This window comes from Hemiscyllium ocellatum, chromosome 10 (assembly GCF_020745735.1).
Source record: "Hemiscyllium ocellatum isolate sHemOce1 chromosome 10, sHemOce1.pat.X.cur, whole genome shotgun sequence".
In the NCBI taxonomy this organism is placed as follows: domain Eukaryota; kingdom Metazoa; phylum Chordata; class Chondrichthyes; order Orectolobiformes; family Hemiscylliidae; genus Hemiscyllium; species Hemiscyllium ocellatum.
In genome coordinates, this window is record NC_083410.1 from 84,904,074 (window position 1) to 84,910,487 (window position 6,414).

A 6,414-nucleotide genomic window follows, 5' to 3' on the forward strand; every position below is an offset into this window, starting at 1 on the left:
TACTGGTCTGTTAATTAAAAAAAAATCAACTTTTTTTAAGCGTCTTAACTAGACTTCAAAAGTTGCTTCATTTCCTGAAACAAAATTAGATTGTTTTTGAAGATCATCCTGTTTAAAATTGCATAATTCACATTAGTCTATCATTTCAAGCAGGGAATAATCCAGAGTATGCTAAGAATTACATGAACATACAGTTTAAAATGATCAGACAGGCTCATAATGTGGTTCACCTTTCTTGCTAGAAGCTACACATGTAGGCAGGAACCAGTCCTCTGCAAGCAGACAGAACATGTCCAGGCATTGAACCTTTTGTAGAATTAAACTAAAGCACGGAGGAAAATAGTTCCCTGGTGCATTCTCCATAGCAACACCTTAACCAATGAGAATCAACTTACCAACCAATTTGCCTTATTTCATGCACTATAAATTGCTGTTCTTTTTAAAATTTGGCATTCTTGTACTGGTCCTGATGAGCGCAAGATCTAAAGCTTTGACGCATGATTTTAAAAAAATAATACTAAAAATCTAGTAAACTTGGATTTACAATGTGCCACACAAAAGGTTGACATACATAATATTGTGTTGGCAGTGATTTAGCAGGCACTAAGAATTTCGTAGAGGAGGCAGAAATTAAGAATAAACCAGGCATTTTCGAATTGGCATATTATTAGAATCAGCTAATTACAATCTGTATTCATGCTTCGAAGAAGAGACCGAGACCTAATGTACTGAGGAGCCTTGATTATCTGAAGGACACGGGCAGGGAGTATTTTGTTCGGTTAATTGACTGCTGGATAATCGATGCCGGATAACATAGTTAATCACACATCGGGATCTTGCGATGTTGTTCAGATCATCCGAAATTCGGTTAATCAAATGCCGAATTATCAAGATTCCTCTGTATCTAGGTTAGTTGATGGTGCAAAGTTAGGTGGGGATGTAGACTGTGTAGACAGAAAAAAGCTATGAAGAGATATTGTTAGATTAAATGAGTGGGCAACAAAGTGGTAGATAGAATATAATGAGATTATTTATAACTTAAGAAAAGCAAAATATTTTTTACAAAGTGTTAAAACTTCTAAATGTTGTTGATCAGAAGCACTGGGCTGTATTTGTATAAGTATTACAGAAAGTTGTTTTCTGGATTGACAGGGTTGTCTTTTGGTGGGCGAAGTAAATTGGGTCTATATTTATCTGTAATTGTTAAATCGCTTTCTGGGATGTAGACATTACTACTAGGCCAACATTTATTGTCCATCCCTAACTGCCCACAGACCGGTGAAGAACCAACTACATATGTGGGTCTGGAGTCACATGAAAACCAGAGCAGGTAAGAATGGCAGATGTCCTTCCCTAAAGGGCATTAGTGAACCAGATGGGTTTTTGCACCAATTAACAGTGGTTTTGTGATCACCATTAGGCCAGTCTCTTTTTTAATTCCAAATTTTTGTTGAATTGGTGGGATTTGAACCTATGCCCTTTAGAATATTAGCAGAAGGTTTGGATTAGTAGACCAGTGACATTGCCACTATGCCAAAGCCTCACCACAAACTTAGAAAAATGCAACATTGTGGATTCTGAAGGGACTTGACAGAATAGATGCTGAGAGGTAGCTTTTCTTACCTGGGGAGTCCAGAATAAAGGATTGATCACTTAGGATTGAGAAGAAATGTATTTATTGAGAGGAATTATAAATGTTGGAAGTCTATACCTTAAAGAGATATGGATGTTTCATGATTAAGAATAGTTAATTGGGGGATAAATATTTGATCTTTCAGGAAATTAAAGGACATAGGGAGTAGTTGATCACGTTAATTTTTGGTAGCCACATTTTGGTTTTATAGTCACCTATTTAGTTGTCACTATCTCTTTTATTATATGAAGCAGTAACATAACAACACTATCTTTTTGTGTTGATAAGTTACCTTATTTAGATAGATAATACAGCAAAACTACTGAAGATTTTATACAATGAGACCCTAGAGACATTATCGGGATACAATTAGTCACATCCATCCTGCCATTAGAGTACTTCACCATGATTCCAATTCTGCCTCTTGCTGCAGCCAAATTTCCAAGTTTAATAATTTAATTCCACAAACTTTAGCTTTTGCTGACTCTCTCTTATGAGAGACTTCATCAGATACCTTCTGAAAGTTTATGTAAATAACATCCATTGACTTTCTCCTGGCTACTACTTTAGACACTTCAAAAATAATTGAGGATGGACAGGTATTATTTATAATTTACAAATCCTCCCTGATGAGTTGAAAAAACTTCACAATATTCAGTCACTTATTTAAGAAAGGTTGGTAAGGACAAGCCAGAGAACTATAGACCAGTGAGCATGATGTTGGTGGTGGGCAAATTGTTGGAGGAAACCCTGAGGGACAGGATTTACATGTATTTGGAAAGGCAGGACTGATTAGGATAGGGTGACACAGTGGTTAGCACTGCTGCCTCACAGCGCCAGAGACCCGGGTTCAATTCCCGTCTCAGGCGACTCTGTGTGGATTTTGCACATTCTCCCCGTGTCTGTGTGGGTTTCCTCCGGGTGCTTCGGTTTCCTCCCACAATCCAAAAATGTGCAGGTTAAGTGAATTGGCCATGCTAAATTGCCCGTAGTGTTAGGTGAAGGGGTAAATGTAGGAGAATGGGTCTGGGTGGGTTACGCTTCAGCGGGTCAGTGTGGACTTGTTGGGCCGAAGGGCCTGTTTCCACACTGTAAGTAATCTAATCTAATCTAAAAAAAAGACACGGCTTTGTGTGTGGGAAATCGTGTCTCACAAACTTGATTGAGTTTTTTGAGGAAGTAACAAAGAGGATTGATGAGGGCAGAGTGGTGGACATGATCTATATGGACATCAGTAAGGCGTTCAACAAGGTTACCCATGGGAGATTGATTAGCAAGGATAGATCTCACGGAATAAAGGGAAAACTAGCCAATTGGATACAGAACTGGCTTGAAGCTCGAAGACAGAGGGTGGTGGTGGAGGGTTGTTTTTCAGGCTGGAGGCCTGTGACCAGTGGAGTGCCACAAGGATCATTGCTGGGTCCACTATTTAGAGTCAGAGAGATGTACAGCATGGAAACAGACCCTTCGGTCCAACCTGTCCATGCCGACCAAATATCCCAACCCAATCTAGTTCCACCTGCCAGCACCCAGCCCATATCCCTCCAAACCCTTCCAATTCATATATCCATCCAAATGCCTCTTAAATGTTGCAATTGTATCAGCCTCCACCACATCCTATGGCAACTTATTCCATATATGTACCACCCTCTGCGTGAAAATGTTGCCCCTTAGGTCTCTTTTATATCTTTCCCCTCTCACCCCAAACCTATGCCCTCTAGTTCTGGACATCCCCACCAGGGAAAAGACTTTGGCTATTTATCCTATCCATGCCCCTCATAATTTTGTAAACCTCTATAATGTCACCCCTCAGCCTCCGAAGCTCTAGGGAAAACAGCCCCAGCCTGTTCAGCCTCTCCCTACAGCTCAAATCCTCCAACCCTGGCAACATCCTTGTAAATCTTTTCTGAACCCTTTCAAGTTTCACAACATCTTTCCGTTAGGAATGAGACCAGAATTGCACACAATATTCCAACAGTGGCCGAACCAATGTCCTGTACAGCTGCAACATAACCTCCCAACTCCTGTACTCAATACTCTGACCAATAAAGGAAAGTATACCAAACGCCGCCTTCACTATCCTATCTACCTGCAACTCCACTTTCAAGGAGCTATGAACCTGCACTCCAAGGTGGCAGATGGAGTTTTCCTCAGTAAAAACTGATGCAAAATATTCATTTAGTATCTCCCCATTTTCTGTGGCTCCACACAAAGGCTGCCTATTCTCTCTCTAGTTACCCTTTGGTCCTTAATATATTTGTAAAAGCCCTTTGGATTCTCCTTAATTCTATTTGCCAAAGCTATCTTATGTCCCCTTTTTTCCCTCATGATTTCCCTCTTAAGTATACTTCCTTTATTCTCTTCTAAGAATTCTCTCGACCTATCCTGTCTATACCTTACACATGCTTCCTTCTTTATCTTAACCAAACCCTCAATTTCTTAAATCATCCAGCATTCACAATACCTGCCAGCCTTTCCTTTCACCCTTACAGGAATATATTTTTTCTGGATTCTTGTTATCTAATATCTGAAGGCTTCCCATTTTCCAGCCATCCCTTTACCTGCGAACATCTGCCTCCAATCAGCTTTCGAAAGTTCTTGCCCAATACTGTCAAAATTGGCCTTTTTCCATTTAGAACTTCAAATTTTAGATCTGGTCTATCCTTTTCCATCACTATTTTAAAACGAATAGAATGATGGTCGGTGGCCCCAAAGAGCTCTCTCATTGACACCTCAGTCACCTGCACTGTCTTATTTCCCAAGAGTAGGTCAAGTTTTGCACCTTCTCTGGTAGGTACATCCACATACTGAATCAGAAAATTGTCTTGTACGCACTTAAGAAATTCCTCTCCATCTAAACCTTTAACACTATGGCAGTCCCAGTCGATGTTTGGAAAGTTAAAATTTTTCGTCATTGATATAAATGATTTGGATATGAACATAGGAGGTATACTTAGTCAGTTTGCAGATGACGCCAAAATTGGAGGTGCAGTGGACAGCAAAGAGGGTTACCTCAGACTACAACAGGATCTTGACCAGATGGGCCAACGGGCTATGAAGTGACAGATGGAGTTTAATTCAGATAAATGTGAGGTGCTGCATTTTGGGAAAGCAAATCTTACCAGGGCTTCTACACTTAATGGTAAGGTCCTAGGGAGTGTTGCTGAACAAAGAGACCTTGGAGTGCAGGTTCATAGCGCCTTGAAAGTGGCATCATAGGTAGATAGGATCATGAAGAAGTTGTTCCTTTATTGGTCAGAGTATTCAGTACAGGAGTTGGGAGGTCATGTTGTGGCTGTACAGGACATTGGTTAGGCCACTGTTGGAATATTGCGTGCAATTCTGGTTCTGCTACCTATCGAAAAGATGTTGTGAAACTTGAAAGGGTTCAGAAAAATTTACAAGGATGTTTCCAGGGTTGGAGGATTTGAGCTAAAGGGAGAGGTTGAGTAGGCATCAAAGGCTGAGGGGAGACCTCATAGAGGTTTACAAAATCATGAGGGGCATGGATAGGATAAATAAACAAAGTCTTTTTTTTTCCATGGGTGGGGGTGGGGGTGAGAGGGGAAAGATATAAAAGGGACCTAAAGGGACAACCTTTTCATGCAGAGGGTAGTGTACATCTGGAATGAGCTGCCAGAGAAAGTGGTGAAGCTAGTACAATTGCAACATTTTAAAAGGCTTCTGGATGAGTCTATGAATAGGAAGGGTTTAGAGGGATATGGGCCAAGTGCTGGCAAATGGGATTAGATTAGGTTAGATATCTGGTTGGCATGGATGAGTTGGACTGAAGGGTCCGTTTCCGTGCTGTATCTCTCTGAGCCAAAATTTAAAGAATGCAAAATGTTGAATAGGAATTCAGCTATTCAGAATTTAATTATCCCATACTAGTTTGCTGCCCCAATATTTTGAAAATTTAAGCTATCTTTTAAAGTTCTCGAAATGGACATTAATCTTCATATTCTAATGTACAATGTTACTGATCAAAGTATTCTACTGCTGCTGTTGTTGTACTGTTCTATTTTATTCACCCAAAATTTCCATTTTGCTCCAGGAGGTAAAGTTAGAGATCCCTAAGGGAAAAAGGAATGGCTTTATGAAAACAAAGACCAGAAAACAAAGTTAAAAACGAGCATCACCAACATCAACATTAGGGTCCACACGGCACAGCTGCAAGAAAAATTGGAACAGCCAGAAATAAATTTAGTCCGGGCCTACAGAATCAAGAAAGCCTCAAGCTATTTAGACTGAAAATGGGCAAATTTAAAGAAATATAGTGAAAAAAGTATAGCAGAAGAAGAAGAAGAAATCAGAAAAAAAATGAAGATTTAAAAGGATCAGAACTCTAATTAAACCATGACTTTATAAACGTGGCAGCCATAGAACTTTATTTAAACATTCCTGTATAGGAAATTGCTTGATGTTGTCCGGAAAGACAGGAAAACATTTATTTTTCCAAGAAGATATGGGAAACTCCATCTTGGCTGCTGAAGGAAGGATCATTCTAGAATGAATGTGTAACCATCAGTTTGTTTGTTAAAAATGGTCTGAAAACTCAAAGCAGGGAAATTCAGTGCAAAGATGCAATAATGCAAAGAAACAAATTAAGAAGCTTGGATATAGTAAGTCTAAGAAGCTCCAGTTGTTCAGTTTAAAACTATTGATGATTGCAGTAACATGAGATTAACATCATATTTAAATCAATATTAAAATTATACAGATTTAAGATATCTGTGCAGTAATAAGATTTATTAGTACGAATGATTAAATATCAGGTTAAA